Source organism: Crinia signifera, chromosome 1, assembly GCF_055691185.1.
Source record: "Crinia signifera chromosome 1, ASM5569118v1, whole genome shotgun sequence".
NCBI classification, from domain to species: domain Eukaryota; kingdom Metazoa; phylum Chordata; class Amphibia; order Anura; family Myobatrachidae; genus Crinia; species Crinia signifera.
In genome coordinates, this window is record NC_139217.1 from 316028842 (window position 1) to 316053304 (window position 24463).

Below are 24463 nucleotides of genomic sequence, written 5' to 3' on the forward strand. Positions count from 1 at the left end.
CGGCTGCCGCTGAATAGGACTGACAGTCTCCAGTTGCTGTTGATTAAGAGGAATCTTGCGAGAACTACCGGCCTCTTGCGAGAATTCCCCTTTACTTGACTCCCGGCAAAGCCGCCTGGTGGGTGGGAGGGCCACTCAGAAGGCTACGGGGGCCGCATACGGCCCCAGGGCCTGAGGTTCCCCACCCCTGCTATAGGGCATGAATCAGACCTGGGCTGTGATTTCGCAGCCTGAGTGATTATCAAACGGTCGTGCATGCTCATAGTACGCAGTGCGCATGTACAAAAGCTGTCCTTGCAAACACAGCCAGCTTTCTGATTGACAGGCACCGGGTGCATGGGGGCGTAACATAAGCACCCCAGAAAACGCGGGTGGCTCCCAGCCATTGGGAGGGAGAGGCGCTGACATCATCAGCGGCCCCAATCTCCCTAAAGCGATCGCAGCGCTGAATAGGTCTCAGTTTACGCAGTGCTGCACACAGGGTGTGTGTGGGGGGGGGGGGATTAATTCAATGGTTGAATGAATTTCCCCCACTTGTTTGGGTTGGCATGAGAAGGCATATGGCCTGATACACTATACACACTCACAGCCCAGCAATGAGGTCTGAATCAGGACCATAATGTGTACAGTCGAGTATACTCATGTCTGTACTGTACTACAATATTACATGCACTGTATGAATGCATTTCCTGCTACCGTAGTGTGTGCTGAATGTGCTGATGTGAATGTGCAGTCTCCTTCCCCCGGTGCTGAATCTGCCGTTGAGCACATGATGATGCTGCTGCTGCTGCGAGCTGCTGCCAGAAGTAGAGTGTGAACAGCCTGTGCAGCGGCAGGTGCCGGGTACCAGTGCGAGCCTCCGCTGCCGGTGAGTGCGGGCTAGGGACCTGCTGCTGGGTATGAGCTCAGCTAGCTGTGACTCCGCAGCTCCCGGAGGACGGTGTCTCCGGCACTTGCTATGCTGCTGCCGCCGTTCCCCAGCTAGAAGCCTGTGCTGACATGTGGAATCTGTTTTGTAAACATAGTCTCCCTGTATTGACTATGAATTAGCATAATAAAAGTATCCTAGGGGACATGTAGAGCATGCGCAGTGCTCCTAATGGTCCCAGACATTGTTTCTTTAATAAATTTATATAATGTCTGCATAGTAATGTAAAATAAAAAGTGCAACACAAAATGCAATGCCCTGCGCCCAAATTTGTTTAGGTAAGACGTCAATGAATAGGAAGCGCAGAGTGCAGTTAGAGTGTATTTGAAATACAGTTTATTTCTGTTACACTCATCATGTATGCCTTGTGATTCCATTCATTGGTTTGTTCCTAGTGTATTTATTTTAGCAATGTGCTTTTTTTGTGATCACTTGTATTAACTATTTTCCACTGCCACAATAACCCCGGGTTATTCCTGGGGCTGACCCATGAAGGAGCAGGGTTATGGCAGAGTGTGAATGGGTAAACCAGTTCCTGTTAAAAACCTATGGAGGGCCACTTCACGGGCACTTCATGATGGGGTATGGATCATTAGATAGACAGCAACTAGGTCGATAAGCATTAGGTCAACACCACTAGGAAAGTCAACATGACTGATGGTTGACATGGGTTAGGTCGACAGGGTCATTAGGTCGACATGCATTGGGTCGGCATGGGGTGTTTCACTTTTTTTGTCCTGTCCCCTTGCATGCTTTGGGCACACTATTTTATTCTCCCACCATGCCCTAGTGGATGGTAGGGCATGAAAAACCGCCTGTCAGCACATGACAGCTAAAAAAAAAAGTGAAAAACCCCATGTCGACCTTTTGACTGTCGACATCCCCCATGTTGACCTAATGACACTGTCGACCTAACACATGTTGACCTTCAGTCACGTCGACCTTCCTGCATGTCGACCATCAGTCATGTCGACCTAATGATTGCAGACCTAGTGACCGTATCCCTCAGGATGATTGGAGGGATGTAATAGTGTCTGAGTTCACCAGAGGTATGGATGCTGGTGGAAAGAGAACTGATATTTAAAGCAGCAATTGCCTTGTAAATGATTGGTGCTTTTAAAAAATGAGCAAGGTGCATCCTGCGTCTCTGCTATGACATCATGCCACAAGTCATCGCAATGTACTGGCAAGGGGAATATTACTTTTTCAGTTGTCCAGCCTGTGGGGTGAACAGGACGTGGCTTAAATCTGTGTTCAGTTACCCAAGTTGGACCTGGGTAAGTTTAGAAGGAAAAGGGGCATTTACCTACAGTATTAGCAGATATTGAAAATAATGTTATGTAGTGTGTTGCAAGAACCATTTGATGGAGCTGCAATGAGAATCATGAATATTTTATCATTTTTAGTGTGGATTATATGTTTTCTTTGTTCAACATAATTCTTTGAACTGAAAAGAACTGTACACATCATGCATTTTGAATTGCACAGTACATGTTCTTGTTTCTGTGGACTGACCCTTTGTTGGGTGCTGTGTTCACCTATAATGTAACCAGAAAAACACATTTCTGCTTAAGAAACAGCTTATGCTATCTAGAAAATGAAATAGGTGATAAATGTTAAGCTGTGTACACATGGTGCGATTATGTCGCTGAGCGATTTTGGCTTAAAATGGCTCAGCAATATATCGCTCAGTGTACTCGCAGTATCTCTCAGCAATATATTGCTCAGTGTGCAGTTTTCATCAGCGATGAACAATAATAATTTGGGATACATTTGATATCTAGGCGGTGAAAAGTCAGACCATGCCATCCCGACAGGGTCTTGTCATAAATGACTGTGATTTTAAGGTCATTGCTGCGGAACATAGGTAGTTCATAGATATTTATGATATGCCTGTATCATATGCTAAACATTAGTTAATAAGACCTGGCTATGTAGCTGAGTGCACTTTATACAATGTATCATCCAGTTTATGCTTTGATGTGGATCTAATATGTGTACAGTCCATTGTTCCTGGCCGTCGTTCACTGAATCGTCCCATTTTATGTGCTGCATGCCCATTATACGTTTCCATGACCGGGGCAGTGTAGTTACTGGCAGCATGTTACGCAGTGTATACGGTGGATGGCACATTGTTATATCACTTCTCCATGTCGCTGCTGATGTAAGGTGTGTGCCCAGGTTTGGTGACAAAATATGTTACATGCTCTGGTTTTTTTCATCTCTAGTGGTTAAAAGTAACGGACAGCAAGAATTTATTATACCAAAATATAGGCATAATCTAAATTAGTGGTTCTCAATCCTCAAGGACCCCCAACAGTGCACGTTTTCCAGGTCACCTGGCAGGTGAACAGTTGCACTCATTAGTCACTGACACATTTTAAAAGATCACAGGTGGAGCTAATTATTTCACCTTTGATTGTGTGTGGAGACGTGGAAAACGTGCACTGTTGGGGGTCCATGAGGACTGAGGTTGAGAACCACTGGTCTAAATAATAAACCATCAAGGCATTAGATATGTAATGGGGTATTAATAGCTAATCAATTGGCCTAATATAATGACAGTATACAAGGGGCTAATTCAGCATGAATTGCTATTTAGAGAATTCACAAATCAAGGGACTATCGAACAACTGCATGTACTGTATGTACCGTAGCAGGGCCGGATTTGTGCCTAGGCCCGTGAGGCACGGGCCTCAGGGCGGCACCAATCGAGAGCGGCACGGCAGGCATGACAGCTATTTAAAGCATTGGCTGTCATGGCAGAGCGGGTGGACAGCGGCAAGTGACAAGCGGCGCCGCCGCCGACCTGAATCATCATATGTCGGCGGCAGCACCGCTCGTCACCCACCGCTGCCCACCCGCTCTGCAATGCACAGTAAATCATCAGCTCACCGGCTATCTCCTTAGTACTATGGTCCCCCTGCGCGTCCGACTGATGCTCCGCTCGGTTCACTGGCTCAAAACCTGGCCTGAGCCACTTCCGCCCTGCCCGGCGCCCATAGAAATACAGTATACAGCTGTTTGACTGGGTGTGCAGGGGGGCCAGGCAATGCGCTTCTGCACCCGAACCTCCATCCTCGGGATAGTCTTCCCCCCACTCCTCTCTTGCCTGCGGCTACAGTCGCTCCCCCTCCCCCGCTCAAGGCTGCAGTCTAATGTGGGTGAGAGCCAGACCCAGGACCCCCGTGTGTTTGTGGAAAGCTTCTGCCCGGCTGAATAGATAATGTGGCCTCCTACAGCATACCTCCCAGGTATCTGCTCCTTCTGCTGCTGTATATAATTATATATATACATATATATATATATATATATATATATATATATATATATATATATATATATAATTAATATGTTAAGATAGGGGGGGGGGGGGGTGAGGGCATTTTTGTGCCTAGGGGCGGCCTGACCCCTAAATTCGCCCCTGTACCGTAGTATTGCACATGCGCAAGGCGATATAGCAACTGAAGATGCATGTGGATTTAAACGCAATGTAGCCGCAGTTTGACTCACAGGAACATGGCATTTCTTGGCGGTTTTTGGGGTGTGACAGGAAAAACAGGCGTGCCCAGGTATTTTTGGCAAGGGTCTGTGATGTCAATGCTGACCACTTCTAGTCTGTCTCAGTCACAGATAAGTGGTAGCCTCAGACCTGCTCACATTTGCACAGACAGCAAAAGGCTCTTCAATGTTCCAGCATTGCGTATGGATCTGCGAGAGGATAGCGATCTGTGATGAAATTTTCTCTTTCTGTCTGGGTGGTGGATTTCTTCTTGCAGCCTCTGAGATTACCGATCCGTGCGAATTAGGTCTCAAGTGTAAAGTAAAGAAAAGTATAATTATCATTTTTCTTTCCAATCATTGGTGATTGGTTACAGAGAAATTGTTGATTTTCTCTTTGATCACTTATTTATAATAAAAATATACCAGAATATAAATAATGTATAAATGATTGCAAAACAAACAATACTGAAGATAAAAAAAAATGGAAATTAGTATAGGGCAATTCCAAAGTAACGGATGTAACTCTCAGATACAAAGTTTGAGGTAAACATCTGGATTTCTACAAATTTAAAATGCACATAAAGAAGCAAATTTTACCACAATTGTTTCTACCACTGGTAGCCTCACCATTGTTGTCTGCTATAATTTCATTGTTTAAATGTAACGGATGTAACCAGGATAGGACATGGTAATTTCTGAAATAAAATACATGTCTGATTTCTCTGAAACTAAATAACAAATATTTATTCCATACTTTTTAACAATAAAGCATACACCACACAGATTGTTTAAGTACATTTTTCAGGAAAGTTTTTCTTATTACCTTGACAATATTTTAAGAAATTTATGATTAACGGATGTAACCAGAAAATCATCACGAATCTAACGATCAAACACATTAATCAGTAAATGAAAAAAGGCCCCTTGCATTAACTGGTACAGGGTAATTTACCTTTCTAACACTGTTTGCAGATGGGTACCATATCTCATCATCTTGTTTTGGCCATAACCACCCACCTCTGGCTGGATGCATCACCCGAACACAGAACTCTCCATTCTCATTTATATCATTGACAGTCCCACAAAAAAAGTGGACATGAGTCATGAGAGAAAAAAAATTGGGCTATTCAAACTATGTATTTCCCAGTGCATCAGTCATAGGGGGGTATGCAATCGTCTGCCGCTATTTCCGACAGGTGAATTAGCGGTGGGGTCCTATCCAATTCTGTCTTTACCGACAGCATTGAAGAGGGTTCAAGACAGAAAGAGCCCGACTTTAAAAGCTGTTGGGCCCATTCTGCCGATATCTGCCATAAATTGTCGCGATTCCGGACGTATATTGACAATCCATGGCCTTTTTAGCAGCCACGCCCCCTTTTTTTCGATCAGCAGGCGGGACAATTTGCTGTCTGGCAAACAGCAAACGGGCCAGGATCACGGCTGTCGGGAGGGATCGAGAGCCGTGATCCTGGATTGCATACCCCCCATAGTCTATAGTCATATTAAAAATATTGGTTGGTAACAGTGTGTCACATGACATGCTGCCATTTTGTCTTATTTCAGTAATGGTTATCAGGCAGACACTGATTGTGACCACGATTATCTATCGGTTTTCTGAAAACAAGGGTAAGAAACTTGGATTATTGTAGTATATAACACAAGTTGAGGACATGTACTGTCAGAAATTATATGTTGACAATCCGTGTTTCATGTGGTTTTAATATGTAAGAGAGAAATACAAAGAAGGAAACTATGACACCTGCAAGGTGTCCATCACATGTACTGTTTGTGAGGCTTTTACTGGTTTAGTTAAGCAGCTAATAATGGAAGGATTGTGGTGACACAGGTGATTTTGAGGGACTCTTGTCAATGGGCAGTATTCAATGAGGCTGATTCGCCATGTTCTACGGCGATTTTTGTGCTATTTTCGTGCTGTAAGGCGATTTTTTGACTAAAACGGTGAATCGCCCTATTCAATGACCAGATGGCAAATACATTTCAAGGTTTTTATCGCCATGATTCACCGAGTAGCAATCGCTATCTTTTTATGGTGAAGTGGAATATGAACTTTTAAAATAAAGTGTTTTGTTTTTTACATTTGGTGTCAAAAAATCAGGAATTTTATTCTGAGGAGGGGCATGCTATTTTTATTCATGTGCTGTAAGCAGCACCCAGCAGGGGGCCGGGAGCCGAGCCGCTCATTAGATATTCATATATTCACTGCACCCGATCATTACATATGCACGATCGGGTGTAGTGAATACCCGGTCCCCTGTTGGCTATCCCGGGGGGCAGCCTGTGCTGCCTGGCTCCCGGGGAGCCCACCTCCCCCCCACAAACGTTCTGGGGCAGGCAGGGAGACTTCCATCTCCCTGCCTGCCGCCATCCTCAGGCTCCCTGCGGCATCGCCGCAGGAGTTAAAATTCGCCGGTCAGGGGCAGTGAGCCCCTGACTCGTTGAATACTGGAGCCGGCGAGGCTCTGGAACGCGGCAGGCAGTGGCGAATGTGCAGCAAATCCTAAACAGGATTCGCCGCACATCGTCAAAATTCTCATTGAATACTGCCCAATAAATTAATGCCTGATGATTAACACCTTCTCTTTTGCGTTTTTGCATTTCTGTCATTCTCTTTCTTGATTTGACTGCTTCTGCTTGTCTTCTGGCACGAGTCCATTCTGACCTCCATTTTTTTCTGGTCTTCTGCATTTTTTTTCTTTATTTCTGCAGCCTTTTCTATGTTCAGTCTGGCTCCGTATTTTCTCATTTTTTCTGCAGGTGTCATAGCTTCCTTTTTTGTATTTGTCTCTTGCATATTGTCCATCTGGTATAAGATGGCTAACTTGTAATAACAGCTAATGGGCATATGTTGTTCATGTGACACATGTAACATAAACTGTGTTCCGTCCGTTACGTTAAGCATGTTACATAGGTTACAGTACAGAACTGCCAAAGGAAATAAGTCGGCGTGGAGTTGATTTTAGATAGTGTGGCGAGCGCAGCGAGGGGACACGGAATACATGTAAAGTAATACCTGGCCGCTCGCCACACTATCTAAAATCAACTCCACACCGACGTGGATAGTGGGGGTATGAAAAGGTCGGAGGACGCGTACCGCCACCCCTCGCGGGCTCGCTGCGCTTGCCACGCTTCGGGTTTGCGTTGATAGTGGGGGTAACGTGGGTGCTTGTACAATTAAAAAACGCATCGCATGCATTGTATGCGGCTATATGGCATGCAATGCGATCAGATGCCCTACAATGGACATCGTGGGCGCCGTGCTAGGAAACAAGTACCGGATTTTTAATCCTCGCATAAACCATTGCTCATCTTTTTAACCAAAATATGGAAAAAAATACCAAAAAACATAACGGATGTAACACTTAATATGTGCCGCATGTAACTCTTTTACTAACATAAAACCACATGAAATACTGATTGTAAACATATAGGGGGAAATTTACTAAAGGAAATGTGTAAAAAATAGGTGTAAAAATAGGTGTATTTGTATCCAGAAATACACTTATTTGTGACATTTTCTATCCCGAAAATATGGCAATTCGTATTGATAGCACATCAATACGAATTGCCATATTTTCGGGATAGAAAATGTCACAAATAAGTGTATTTCTGGATACAAATACACCTATTTTTACACCTATTTTTTACACATTTCCTTTAGTAAATTTCCCCCATAGTTTCTGACAGTACATGTCCTAAACTTGTGTTATATACTACAATAATCCAAGTTTCTTACCCTTGTTTTCAGAAAACAGCAATAGATAATCAGTGGTCACAATCAGTCACAATCAGTGTCTGTAACCATTACTGCAGGGCTTGGCAATTGAGGCCCTCCAGATGTTGAGGAACTACACATCCCAGCATGCCTTGCATCAGTTTCAGCATGGCCACATAGCAAAACTAATGCAAAGCATCCTGGGATGTGTAGTTCCTCAACATCTGGAGGGCCGCAATTGCCCAGCCCTGCATTACTGTAATAAGACAAAATGGCAGCATGCCATGTGACATACTGTTACCAACCAATTTTTTTAAAAATACGGTACTTCTTGACTTTCACAGCGCCACTCTAGATAGGACAGATAGGATACTAGATAGGATACGATTTGACATAAGATATCGCATAAGATATAGCATACTAGATAGAATACGATTTGTATGCGATTTGACATAAGATATCGCATAAGATATAGGATTAGATTTACTATCCATTTTATTACCCCACTATCCACTAGGGCGTGGAGTTGATTTTATATAGCGTGGCGAGCGCAGCGAGCCACCGAGCCCGAAGCGTGGCGAGCGCACACGGATGTTGTTTCAAAGCAAGTCCCCAATATCGCATGCCATTTGCATGCAATTCCATAAAATACATTCCGTGTCCCCTCGCGGGGCTCGCTGCGCTCGCCACGCTTCGGGCTCGGTGGCTCGCTGTGCTCGCCACGCTATATAAAATCAACTCCACGCCCTAGTGGATAGTGGGGTAATGAAATGGATAGTAAATCTTATCCTATATCTTATGCGATATCTTATGTCAAATCGCATACAAATCGTATCCTATCTAGTATCCTATCTGTCCTATCTAGTGGCGCCGTGAAAGTAAAGAAGTACCAAAAATACTATAGACGATGACTGATGCACTGGGATATTCATATTTTGAATATCTCAACTTTTTTTTTTTCATGACCCATGTCCACTTTTTGTTGGAATTGCCTTATACAAAATAAATAATCAACCAAAATAAAAACAGTGTAAAAAACAAAAAACAAACTTGGCCTCCCACAAACATTATGTGGGATCAATATTTCACCCTCTAACTTGTACATATACTTAGTCCATTTGGCTGAATACGTAAAAGTGTATAGTGAGAATTTTTTAGGTACAAATAATAAAACAACCATAACCTTTTCCTTAATTAACCTTACTCAACCAAGAAGATAGGGCCCAGAGAAGTCATTCCAATTATTGCTAAAATAGGTAGACTTTAAATGATGAGATAATTCCATAACCGATCTAAATTTCTCCTATTTCACTTTTTATCAACTACAGATCATAGAAATCATACATCCAGTGCTAAAAAAATGTTTTAATTTCAGTCTGAGGGTGATGAAAGTGTCTTCTTGATTAAAAACAGGGACCACCAGAACAGAGATTCCTTTTGACCTGGTCTGGTAGCTTAACAATAGTTTTTGCAAATATATGCAAACTGAGATATCTGGATTTCTGTTATAGTATAGTATAGTTCATATAGTACTCAAATCTCATTGCTAGTCTTTTACATTGTACTGGGAGAATATATATGTATACTGTATACAGGGCTTAAAGTGGTCCTGGAGAGGTGGTGGAACGCCTTTCTCCTAATACCGAAACCACCCCCCCCACCCCCTCACAAACACACACACACACACACACACAAGGGAGAGCCTAGACCAGTGCTAGTGCCCTTATATACATAGGGCCTTATTCTGCTTGGTACGGTGGGACCGTATACGGGCGGATCGGGTTTTTTTCCATCTGCGCATGCGTAGCTTTCGCTATGCGCATGTGCGGCGACCTCACACCGCTCAGGGACGGGTCTCTCCGTGCGAAAAAACCTGTCCGCAAGAGTACGGTCATTGTGGGCGGCATGGGGGCGTTTTTATGGGAACGGCCGGAATAATGAGGAAAACTGGGCGTACACATGGGTGTGCACAAAAAATGTACGGTGCTACAACCGCTCGATCGGCAAACGCACCGTGCATTTTGGGCCAAAAACAGGCGGACGCCAAAGATAGCTCCAGACCACCCCTAGAGATACCGTATGAGAGCGGATGCCTGGGTCTGCTAATTAACGCTGATTACTAGTCAAACACATACACCTGAATGTAATAAGCAATGCTGCAGCCTATTAAGTGAAAACCATTATTTCAGTACCTGCAAGCCACACACAGCACTCAAACACATTGGAAGCATATCTTTCTACACTTCTCAACATGTAAAGGTTGGTTTCATTTTAGGTAAGATTCATTCTAAGACCTGCTTATATATGTCATGGTAGTTATTTTATAACCATCTACACTCATTCAGAAAGTGTTTTTGTATACTCTAAAAAGCAGGACACTCAATTCACAGAAGTCGACATGTGTCAACTTTTTCACTGTAACACCAACATAACTTTATTTAAAAGTAAAACCAATGTGGGGACACATAAATAGTGATGAAAATTCCACATTAGAACATAATAAATATACATGTAATGAGGGTTAAAATGTTGTTTTATTAGGGTGTTTATTAAGGTAGACAATTGAGTTAATAGAAAAAAATTATTGAATAACAATTAGAATAATTAATTAATTGTCTTAATCATAGTTGAAAGGCAAGATATGCAGTGCCATATATGTGAAGGGTATGCCACCGTGCACAGACGTACGCTCACTCTCACGATCGGTGACACACGCTGAGTTTTCCATTGAAAAAAGGCGAGACCCGTCCATGCACTGTGGCGTACGCTCCGATATACGGAAGATGTCGGTGTGAAAACGGACGAGACCCGTCCGTATACGGTGGCGTACACTCTGTTGTACGCCAGTTAACGGTGTATAAGAGGAGACCCGTCCATATACGGTGGCGTACGCTCAAGTGTACGCCACTCCCCATTGTCAGTGTTTGTGCCCGTCCGTATGCGGATGTTTAGTGGGTGGACTTACGCTCACCGCCCGCGTACAGGAAACGGACCGTACGTACGTTTCACCGCACCAAGCAGAATAAGGCCCATAATGTCCACAGTTGTGCTGCTTATACACATCTGTCTCTGTCATTCCAGCAGACCACTCTCCATGTTCCTGAACAGCTCTATGCCCTGTGCCCCTTCAGCAGCTGCACAACCTCTGAGTCCCTCCAGCTCCAGAGAGAGAGAGAAAAAAAAAAAAAAAAAAAGTTCAGCAAGAAAGCCTAATAATGCCCTTCTCAGTTCAAACTACTTATATATCTGTGGAAATATATTTGAATTACTTTGGTCATCCCTAAAATGTCCTATTGAAATGATTCAAAACCCTCTGTATTTGAGATTAATTGTGTAAGCTTTACATATACAGTAAGAAGTAGTATTGGACTAAAGATTACAAATGTTTTGAGTTCTTCCATGTTGTAATAGTTTACATCAGTCACATCTGGGAACTCCTGGTTTTCTATTATCAGAGTGAAAATGTATTAGAAAGATTTTTATACATGGTCAAGAAACCAAACCAAAAAGTTTTATTTTAGCAATGTTGAATGATGCATGTACAAAAAACCAAGGACAGGCAAATATTGTTAGCTCATCATGCTGGGTATACATCCGTCCATCCAAGGGTGTAACTACCAAGGGGTGCAGCTGCTATGGGGCCCAGAGCTGAAGGGGGCCCATCTTTGCTGTCTAAGTAATATGTTTTAAATACATTTATCACCATCAGTTGCTAAATAGGGGGCCCTTACAAACTTTTGCTATGGGGCCCACGAATATCTAGGTACGCCTCTGCGTCCAACTTGTCCGCCAACCCATGAATCCGCTGACTAATCTGCTGCTTAATATGTCTGGCCAGGCATCACAATATATGCCCGCCCATTTATGATGTCATTGTCGACGGTTTCTATGGCTTTTTAACAGGTCAGTTAATGGATCAGCTGTACAACCAGCCATACCTACGTCTGCATGACATATTGGTATTGGATGTGCTGCAGGGCAGATGTAATATGTGAACAACAATGTCTGAATACAGATTTATCATCTGTACACACACACACAGACAGATGCACTATGCAATGTCATTCGTTGGCTGAACGTCTACCCTGCATAAGTTGGACTTATACTGTAATTGTATTGTGATTCCTTTCTTTCTGGTTGAGGAGATATCTCAAGAAGCATGCTGTATGAGCTACAGTACCACACCTCGCACGGGAAGCGGTTGAAAGGCCAACAGTGTCTAGGTAGACAGTCAATAGGTCGATATAGACAAAAGGTTAACATGAAATACTGTGGGTCAAACCAAGTGAAAGGTCGACACATAAAAAAGGTTGACGTGAGTTTCACAATTTCTTTTTAACTTTTTCATACTTAGCCATCCACATGGACTTTAGTTGGAAACGGAAAAGTGTAGCGATCCCAGCGAGCCATGTGTGGGTGCTCGCTACAATAATTAGCTGTCCATGTGAACCATTGAAATAATGACTTCATTTTTATGCTGTGTTATGAGCTATGGACACTAGATGGCAGGTGAAATGTATACAAATCTAATAGTATGTGCTGGTAAACCCATGATATCTCAGTGTCATCTGCAGTATTTTACGTACGTAACCTCATTTTTGCAATTTTGGTTTTCTATTGAGCATGCAGTAGAAATTAAAGCAACATACGTTTTTCGATTAGATGACTGATCAGAGTTTTTTTTAATGAAAATTGTCAGAAATATGTATAGTTTAAAATACAGCAAGATTGAAACTTTTTCCTTAGTGACATCCAGAGGAAATGTCGTCCCAAACTACATTGGGTCACACAGGTGATGCCTCACAGCACTGAGGTCATGGGTTTGAGTCCTACCATGGCCTTAAGGTGCCCATACACTAGTAAGATTTATCTTCAGATCTGGCTGGTTGGAATAAGAACATGGTTATGGATGAGTGACAGTTTGTTTGTTTTCCAGCATTTCCAAGCAAATGGTCAACTGTCATTTGCTCTCATCCATAACCATGTTTTTGTTCCAACCAGACAGATCTGAAGATAAATCTGCGTGTGATTGGCCACCTTTACTCTGTGGAGTTTGTATATTCTCTCTGCGCTTCTGTGGATTTTCTCCGGTTTCCTCCCACAATCCAAAAATATAATTATAGGTTAATTGGCCTCCATTGAAAATAATTATAATAGGGGTGAGCGATCCATCTCATATTGTACTAGCTATTCATAATAAAAGAAAATCATATGGTTGTATTCTATGATGCAGTACAGGTAATGAGTAAATGATATGAGCAGAACAGTGTGTTCCATATCAAATAACACAGTTTGTTGAGGTTAACAGTCTGCCGCGCTGTTTCACAAACAAAGATGAACAATGAGTATACATAATGAAACTATCCATTAATTGAATCACAACAGGCACTCTTACCCATCTATACCATCTGATTTATTAATGCTGGTGCAGGCCTTTTGTCTGTATGTCTCCCAAGAGATGTCTCAAGTGCTCTCTTCAAACTCCATGAAACTGAACATTAAATCTATTGTTATACTGTACTTAGCCAAAGTGAGCTCAGCATAGAACCATTATTTCTGTTTACTTGAGACGATGAGGAAGTATCTGAAGTATCTGTAATTCTTATCAAAGCCACAAATATCTGTATACAGTTTTATTGTGATATTACCAGTGGCGCAGAGAGGAGGGTGGGGAGCAGGTACTTTTTATGGTATAGGGCAGTGGTCTCCAACCTTTTTTGGGTCGGGAGATACTCGCGACAAAATAAACCGCCCGAAGAGCTTTTAAATTTTAAAAAATCTGCATAATATAAAAAAAACACACTGCAATGCCCCAGACATAATATGGCACACACTGCAATGTCCAATATGTCAGAAACATACCTCCCAACACTGTAGGCAGAGGAGAAGGGACATCTGCGCGTGCCGAAGGCACGCGCCAAAAATTAGAGGGTTCAGCTACTACCGTGGAACTCCTGCGAGGCTACATCCCCCATTTTTTCCGCTATGGGGGCATGGTCAGCTCTCTAAGAGCTGTGGCCACATGGGGTGCGGCCATGGAAAATGGGGGTGTGATACACATATGCCCTCTATAGTGCAGTGCCAGATACACATGACCCCAATAGTGCAGTCCGTGATACCCATTATAAATATGCCCCGCACCGTGATGCTCCATTATACATATGCCACACACACAATGCCCATTATACATATGCCCAACAACGTGATACTCCGTTATACAAATGCCCCACACCGTGATGCTCCATTATACATATGCCACACCGTGATGCTCCATTAATCATATGCCACACACCGTGATGCTCCATTATACATATGCCACACCGTGATGCTCCATTAATCATATGCCACACCGTGATGCTCCATTAATCATATGCCACACACTGTGATGCTCCATTAATCATATGCCCCACACCGTGATGCTCCATTATACATATGCCACACCGTGATGCTCCATTATACATATGCCACACCATGATGCTCCATTATACATATGCCACACCGTGATGCTCCATTAATCATATGCCACACCGTGATGCTCATTACACATATGCCACACAAATGATGCCCATTACACATATGCCCCACACCTTGATGCTCATTAATTAATAATCATCAAGGTATCTGGGGCATATGCCACACACATGATGCCCATTATACAAATGCCCCACAGCGTGAAGCTCATTATTAATGAGCATCAAGTGTGTGGCATCATGTATGTGGCATATGCCCCACACACCTTGATGATTATTAATTAATGAGTATCAAGGTGTGGGGCATATGTTTAATGGGCATTATTTGTGTGGCATATGTTTAATGACTCATTAAACATATGCCATACACATGATGCCCATTATACCTCAAGCAGTAAACAGTTGCGCACACACAGTTGAAAATTTTTTTTTTACCTAACCGAGTTAAGCAGAGGCTGTGGCGTCGATATGTGCGGCATGTTGGGGACATCAGGAGGTCACACTGCCGTCAAGTGATTAAGCGCTACGCGGCAGGAGGTCACTGCCGCCGCCAGGTCCAGAAACGCGGCATTAACTCACTTCCTGACCTCCTGCCGCCAAGCAAGGACCCACTGCGCGGCAGGAGGTCACTGCTGCCGCCAGGTCCAGAAATGCGGCATTAACTCACTTCCTGACCTCCTGCCGCCAAGCAAGGACCCGCTGCGCGGCAGGAGGTCACTGAGCCCCGAGCTACTCTAAAACACCCGGCGAGCTACCCGTCGCTCGTGAGCGACGGGTTGGCGAACGCTGGTATAGGGGGTCAACGGTTTCTAGATCGACCACTATTGGTAGACAATGACTAGGTTGACACACATTGAATGGTCGACACAAGCTTAAGTTTCACATGGACATAGTCGACACTCGAAAAGATTAACACGAGTTTTTCAAGTTTTTGGTGTCCAATGTCCCATGCTTCAGGTACACTATTATATTCTCACTCTATGCCCACTATGATAGCAAAGTATGAACCAAGTAGGTCTAAACCAGTGTTTTTCAACCACTGTGCCGTGGCACACTAGTGTGCCTTGAGCTGCTCTCAAGTGTGCCCCCAGATCTAGAGGTGCTCAAACTAGTTTACAGCCACCACCAGTTCAACTGTTATTTACTAGTCTCTTCTTTTCATTTAAAGGGCCAATGTATTTTATCTGTGTTACCTGTGGGGACCAGTGTGATTGTTTTTTATATGGGGCCAATTGGTTTGTTTTTTTCCTGTGGGGCCAATGTGTTTTCATGGTGTGCCTTGGCAATTTTAAAATCTTATTTAGTGTGCTGCAAGGTAAAAAGGTTGAAAATCACTGGTCTAAACAAACAAAAACATGAAAAACTCAACCATGGTGGACCCAGGGACCGGATACCTTCCTAACACTAGGCATTTCAGTTCATCGCAGTTTAAACACAATTTTGCGTTTAAATTGTGTCCAGAAATGTGATTCAGTTGTAAACTGTTATTTGCTGGGATCGTGCTAATGTCACATGCTGATTATACTATGAGAAGTATCCAAGTACCCCCAGTAAAACAACAGCAGCTATTTTTCTTGATGTCTCGCCGTTTTTTTTTGTTTGTTTGTTTTTAGTCGGGCTATCAGATTGGATCACCTGATAAAAGATCCCTTTAGCTGAGAAAACACAGAGGTTCAGAAGAAGATTTGATCATGTACTTGCCATGATAAGTAGCAGTTCTATTGGGATTGATTTGCAGAAAAAAAGCAGATCTGATTTCTAAACATTATTTGAATTTTGAGGGCCCAATTCACCCCAAATTGTTCACTCACCCATTTGCTCGACATTTAATTTGACATATGTTGGATCTCCAATCAATGCCTATACTTGAGTAACTTACACTTACTGCCACAGAATTGCCATTACTACTCTTTTTTTTTTTTAGAGCAACATATTGATTTTGAACTGTGCATTGCAATGTCTTCATTTGATCAGCAGAGGTCCCCAAATTCTCACGTCTTTTGAGTGTACACATGAATTTCTCAATCTCACCTCAGTGTCATTATTCCTAAAGCAAAATCTTCTAACCTGTTTTTTCATTAAACACCCTGATGTATGTAAACATTGTTTTAGGGCGCCTCCTTTTTTGTGCCTCCCCCGGTGCTGGCATCTGGCCTTGCACATCCGAGAGTTTACCACTCTTTATCAATCTGTGAATTTCTTAATTTATGGTTTCAATAGTCCTCCTTTGCAGTCTTGTCACATCACTTTTTTACAATCCTCATTTGTGCCTGGCATTGGATTATTATTTGAACCTTGGGTAGTCATTGGAGTAACGTTTGTAAATGATGTCACTAGCAGGCACTCCTTCCCAACCTTTTCAGAACTGATAGATACATTTCATATTCCCCGCAAATTTCTCTATCAATGACTTCAACTGAGACCCGTATATAGTGTCTCCTAACAGCATTTAGCGCTCAAACCCTTCACCACTTGTCAACATGTGAATCTGTGGAAAGCATTAACTAGATGTCTGGAGCGTCTACTATATTCAGTTCATCAACCTGCTCTCCAGACTCACAGAGAACCCCACAAGTCTGCCTAGCAACTAAACTTTGGGGAATCTCTTGATAACAAAGATTGGGAGGACATTCAGACTGGTACTGCTATTTTCCCATAAACAAACTAAGTTGATACAACACATAAATTCAGCAGCCACTATATAGTTACTTTTATAGTGCAGACTTACTACAAAGCACTTTACATAGAGCATTTTATTCATTCACATCAGTCCATAGCCTATTGGAGCTTACACTCTTTAATTTAGATGTGGTTGGAGCTGTGCCCTCTGTAGCAATGTACTTAGGGCCGGCACCACCACTAGGCAGCTCTAGGCATTTGCCTAGGGCGCCAGCCCCGGATGGAGGTGAGTTGCTCTGGAGGTGAGTTGCCCCAACCCCCCCCCCACCTCCCCCCTCCCTGGTGAATTGCGCGGCCTCCTGCCTCATACCTCCCGCCGCCTGGCTGGCTACAGGCACACATCATTGACTGTATAACGAGATCCCCCCCGGGAGGATCGGAGCGACTCCCCCCCCCCCCCCCTGCCTCGGGTGCTCTGGTGCCTTGCTGAACGTACTGGTACAAGACCCGTCCTGGATGGAGATTTTCCGCCCTTTATGAGGGCCGGCTTCCGAGGCACCATGGGACACAGGTCAGATAACTGCTGCATTAGGAGATGACTGCTTGTGAAAGATGCTTTCTACTATATTACCATACTGCACTATCAGTCCTGCTTCCAAAATAACAGTTATAGCAGCTTAAATCACATCTGAAGTAGGACCATGCACACAAAGGTTCATTTTTTTTTTATATCCAATTAACCTACAAATATATTTTTAGATTGTGGGAGGATACTGGAGAACACAAACACAGGGAAAGTATCAAACTCCACACAGTTAGGGCCTTGGTGTGAATGCAACCCAAGATCTCAGTATTGTAAGCCAGTAATGCTAACCACTATGCCAACAGTACTTCAAACTGGAAGAAGCCTATTGATTTCTCTCCACAGGCAAGAGTTTCCAGGATTTGGCATGATTATAAAATTGAATTTTATAATAACACCTTCCTTCCCTTCTTTAAAATATGGAACCCCTGGACTTCTTATTTTAATGTTCACACAGGTTTATTTTTAAGACACTTTAATACCATAGATAGTGGTAATGTCCTCTTACTCTTGCAACAGAACATTTCTCTTTTTTTGTTGTAACAATCTGCTCGGTTTTTCTACTTGGATCCTATTTCTCTTCCCTTTTCTCTATCTCATTCTCCCCATTTGTGGTCGGCCACTTTGCTGAAATACAAAACAACGTCATTTACAATATTGTATTAATCCTAAACTAATCATGCTTCATTTTGTATTAATCTAGGTTATTTAACTTGGCGATCATTAAATTTGTGTTTTTCCCTAGTTTTATTAATCTTGTTGAAAGTGTCCCCTGCTTTTGTATCCCTTTTTACGCTGGTAGCATTGTAGTGGTAACTTTCCCACTTAGCGCTTAATTAAATTAACCCTTGAACTGCAGAATACAAAGCTGTTCAGAACAATGTTGCCTTCGTAACAATATTCTCTTGAATAGACTTGAACAAATGAGCAAAATAAAGATGTAATAATATAACACATGAAAATTCACAAAACATATATGGCTATTCAGGCTTGATCGATGCCGTGCAAAATTGCCATGTCCTAAGTACAGATAGCCGCCGCGCAGCCAGAGTGTATTCCCACACTGTGCAAGGCTGAGAAAGGCTTGCACACATTTTGTAGCTCGTCTCACAGCTGCAAACCCATATGCAACTTGCTTCTTATCATCAAAGGATTTTTCCCAGAACCTACTCTGCCAATGCGATAGAATCAGGATGTTCTGGGCCAGAGCTGACGTCATCCATCCTCCCTGAATATGCCTGGGCACGCCAATGTTTTTTTCTGACACTCCCAGAAAATGTGAACAAAGAAAGCAGAAATATCAAGTAATTGTCGCTATATTTCTTTGTCGTAGTCACACCAGAACTACCGACGCCCTCCCCTTTGACGGTGGGTCGTATCCTTAAGTTTTTATTTTCTTTGAGGGTTTTTAACGCCAATCTCTGTTCTTTATTCAGATTGTCATAGCCTACAGAATTGGTGTGACCATCTACCTCTTGTTCCATCACTCTTTGGAAAGTTTTAATACTAGGATTAGCAGACTGTGGATCAAAAGTAGGGATTTTCAATTTAGTCATACTGTATCTTTACTTGATACCAATACTTACGAATTGTGTGCTACAAATCCTATGTACACAATTGAAACTAAAATGAATGCTTGTATTTTGAGGGCATTTCAATGTGGTTGGTTGGATCACCAGTTGGTTAGTTTTCTTACTGTAGAACATACCAAATGTCCGTACTTATATACATTGCCTAAAGTACATCAAACGCTAAAAAGCCCCCCGGGAAGGCCTATAATATCGGTCATGGGGTCATTATTGCAACCCATAGCCCAATGTGTTGATAGTTTTTTGTAGCCAGTTGTCTGTAAACTACCCAGTTATCTCAGTGATACATCAGCTTTTTTGAATAAGATTAAAGCAATTAAAAGTGATGGCGTGTTTTCAACCTTAGATGTTGTGTCCTTGTACACAATCATCCCACATGCAGATGGGCTAACAGCAGTCAGGAATGCTTTAATAGATTCGAACCATCGCTGTCCCCCATTTAAACTGATTCTCGATATGTTAATGTTATTACTGGAAGAAAATATTTCCTGTATGCAAATAAGTTCTACAAGCAGGAGCCGGAGAGTGCAGGTGCAACAATTATTAATATTTATATATTGCATCTCAGAGGTTCTTCAAATAATGATGGCCTTTTATTAAGGGCTTGCCCATCGCGCCACATGACCTTTATATAATATAGCCAAGTACAATCATAACTGTTTCCTAATACAAATGGTTGATAAACAATGTCTAGGTCAACAGTCAGTTAGTCTACACCATTTGTTGAACATGGTCAAAAGGTCGACAGAAGAAAAGAGTAGAAAGGGCTATGGTCGACATGAGGTGTTTTTTTTTACACTCCAGGTGGACCATGATTCGGAATGGGAAGCCTGAAGCATGGCAAGTGAAGCGATACACTAAATAGGGGTTTGCATGGTCTGGTGTTGGCATCAACACGTGAGGATATGTGAAAAACTCATGCTGACCTTTTCATGTGGCAACCTTTTTCCAGTGTCGACCTTTTGGGGTTGACCTAATATATCAAACTAGTTCTGCCTGGAGTAAATTAAGAGTATATCTTATAGTAATATGTACATCAGATAATATTTAAGGCTCTTGCACACATTTACATTGCGAATAATGGGGAAAAACACATGAAGACTATAGCTTCCATTAAGCGTGATTTAGAATTCATTTTAATGAGCTTTTATCAAGATGATCTACGGCACTGGTAGAGTAAGTGAAAAGGAATAGGTTGTGCCACATCTAAATCTAAGTGAAGTATGCATTTGTGAAAACTATCCCATGAGAAATCATTTATCCTATTTTAAATTCACTTTTGAGTCATACCTGTTGGCACCTAAAAGGAGTATTAACAGGGGCTGCTGGTCAATTATTTGTAATTAGCCATTGGAAAACGTTGCAACGTCGTGCTGCGTACATTAGTGCTTACTATAGTAAGGGATCACGGCTCATTTTCCTGCAGACCTCTGTGCAGGACGATTGAGCAAAGATAATGTACATTGCTGCAAAGTGCTTTCTATCGGCAGCTCATAATGTTGCCCAAATTGTAATCTCAACCACAGCGTCTAAGTGTGAATGAGTTCTTATACATTTCCTGCTTTGCTGTTCTCTTTTTTTGAAAGAGAACAGATTTTGTATGCTACCAGAAGTTTGTCATTCAGAGTGTTAATGGGTCTTCTGCTATCAAGATGTAATGATATACCTTGAATATTTAACAATAAATATGAAAATTTAATTGCGCAGTCTCAGAGGAATACTTAGAATGCAATTCTTGTAAATTGGTTAATTTTCTCATAACTTACTTAAAGTGGTGATTTTAACCCCTTCATGACAGAGCCAGTTTTTGCCTTCCTGACAGAGCCCTTTTTTTCAAATCTGGCATGTATCACTTAAGTGGGGATAACTTTTTTTTGCTTTTACTTATCCCAGTGATTTTGAGATTGTTTTCTCGTGACACATTGTACTTCAAGTTAGTGGTAAATTTTCGTGGATACAGTCTGTGTTTTTTTGTGAAAAATACCAAAATGTCGTAAAAAAATGGAAAATTTTGCGATTTGCAAAATGTTAAATTTTCTGCTTGTGAGACAAATAATCTTACCACTCAAAATAGTGAATAACTAACATAGACCATATGTCTACTTTATGTTGCCATCATTATTTCAACCTCATTTTCATTTTTTTGGACACTAGGAGGCTTAAAATATGAATAGCAAATTCTCAAATTTTCAAGAAAATTTCAAACTCTGATTTTTTTAGGGACCAGGTCAGTTATGATGTGACTTTGAGTGACTTGTATGTGAGACACCCCCATAAATGATGCCATTTCAAAAACTGCACCCCTCACAGTATTCAAAACAGCATTTTGGAAGTTTGTTAACCCTTTAGGTGTTTCACAGGAATTAAAACAAAGTGTAGGTGAAATTTCAAAATTTCTTTTTTTTTGCAGAGTTTCAATTTTAATACATTTTTCTAAGGAACACAGTAGATTTTACTAGAGAAATGTGACTAAAAATTGATTCCCCCAATTCTTTGGTTTTCATAAATATCCTATATGTGGCCCTAGTGTGCACGGTGACCAAACCACAGGCTTCATAATAGAAGGAGCACCTACTTGATTTTGGAGCCTCCTTTTTATGAGATTATTTTTTAGGCACCATGTAGGTTTCTAGGCACCATAAGATGCTAAAAGTTAGGTACCCCCCCACAAGTGACCCCATTTTGCAAACTACACCCTTCAGGGAATTCATCTAGGGGTATAGTGTACATTTCAAACCCCCAGGGGTTTCACCAATTGTGGTACAACTGGGCAGTGAAAATGAAAAAAAAATAATTTTTCATTTTCACAGCTCAATTGTATCAAAATTGGTGAAACCCCGGGGGGTTTGAAATGTACACTATACCCCTTGATGAATTCCCTGAAGGGTGTAGTTTGCAAAATGGGGTCACTTGTGGGGGGGTTCCACTGTATGGGTGTTTCGGGGGTCATTCAACCAGAATCTGTGCTGCAAAATCCAAAAATCACTCCTTCCCTTCTGAGTCCTGCCATGCACCCAACTGGTATTTTTTGGTCACACATGAGGCATTGCCGTACTCGGGAGAAATTGGGGCACAGATTTTGGGGTGCTTTGTCTCCTTCATTCCTTGTGAAAATGAAAAATTTTGAGCCAGATCTGCATTTTTGTGTAAAAAAATGTAATTTTTTACAGAAAAATGCAGTTCTGGCTCAAAATTTTTTATTTTCACAAGGAATGAAGGAGACAAAGCACCCCAAAATCTGTGCCCCAATTTCTCCCGAGTACGGCAATGCCTCACGTGTGACCAAAAAATACCAGTTGGGTGCATGGCAGGACTCAGAAGGGAAGGAGTGATTTTTGGTGGTGGAATGAATGGTGGGTGCTATGTCGCATTAGCAAGACCCCCGAAGCACCAATACAGTGGAACCCCCCCACAAGTGACCCCATTTTAATCACCAGCTTTGGGAGGGGGGCTGGCGCTGCGGCTGGCGGGGGGGTGGGAGGGGTGCTGGTGCTGCGGCAGCCGGGTGGGTGGGAGGGAGGGGGGCTGCCGGGTGGGAGGGGGGGGGGGGGCTGGCGGTGCGGTATATACACACACACACACACACACACACACACATATATATATATATATATATATATATGTGTGTATATATATATATATATATATATATACACATACACACACACATATATATATATATATATATGTGTGTGTATGTATATATATATATATATATATATATATATATATATATATATATATATATATAGTTTTTTAGTGCATATATTTTTTTTTTTTACTTTTTCTGCAGCTTGATGCTGCTGCTGCTGCTGCGGGGGGGAGGGGGGAGGAGGTCAGCGCTGCGTGCGCTTCAGACGCTCCGGGGGAGCCGCTACTGCTGCCACTGCTGCCGGGTGAGTGCCCGGCGGGTTTGAGGGGGGGGCTGCACATCGGAGGTGATCGGTGCTGTACTTGACAGCACCGATCACCACCGATCCCTGTGTTACCGAGCGGCTTAGCCGCCGGTAACACAGGAAACGCTGTGAATGGCTGTTCAGATTTGAACAGCCAATCACAGCGATCGCCGACCGGGGGGGGCACCCCTGCCCCCCCTGGGCGGCGAGGGGGGATGTCTGCTGTCAGGGACAGCAGACATCACCTAACTGTCACTGCGTCTCTAGACGCAGTGACAGTTAGAAGTCATGACGTATATATACGTCATGTGTCGGGAAGTACTTCCCGACCATGACGTATATATACGTCAAATGTCGTGAAGGGGTTAAAACAATCATATCATAAAAACGAATTAATCCTTTGAATTTATATTATACGTAAGGCTTTAAATATGAACTCCTAACAGTAGTAATCCTTTAAATGACTTTGATACACTTTGGTTCTCTTAAGCAAATATTTATTTTTAAAAACTTCCCAAGGAAAATAACTACTTGACTCCAGACGGGCAATTCAATTGTTTATTGGTTTCCCATAATTTCATTTGGCCAGTCACTTTAGATGGGACATTAGATGGCTCAATTTTTGGGGCACACCTTGTCATAATATGCTCAGTGCATAAGTTTAGCCAAGAAAAATAGCAAAACCTGACTAAAGTGCTGACAGCAACATGTAAAGTCCCATTTGGGGGACCAAAGGGGAAATTTTTCGCACATTCACATTAATTTCACATCTAGGAGAACAGGTTGCATGCAGAAATTTTAGCGCTGGCATCATTTGCATTCATATGGTAGCACAATTGAAATGATTATGACATTAAACAATTGAATCACTCCCCATGTGTCATAGCCCATAAACCTGCTATCACAGAACCCAGACCATTGCCATAATGACAATCTAAAACAATTTGTTTTAAAAACTATTAGATAAAGTAAAAAGTATAATGATTACGGTATGACATTAAAACATATACACCTGAAACAATATGAAATTGGGAGACAAAAATACATACTGTATACTGTACATCTTATATAACCTGAACACCTGTGATTAAATCACTAGGAAAACTAAGCATCTTAAACATATCAGGATACAACATGTAAG

General features: G+C 42.2%; 1 protein-coding gene across 1 annotated transcript in view; it reads left to right on the forward strand.

Moving 5' to 3' along the window:
* The first annotated feature begins 759 nt into the window (after nt 1-759).
* Nucleotides 760-24463, forward strand: part of AOPEP (aminopeptidase O (putative)) — a 384109-nt gene continuing 360405 nt past the window's right edge. Inside the window, exon 1 of the mRNA XM_083186692.1 lies at nt 760-868. The gene's annotated coding sequence lies outside the window, so the exon portion shown is untranslated. The remainder of the gene's footprint in view (nt 869-24463) is intronic.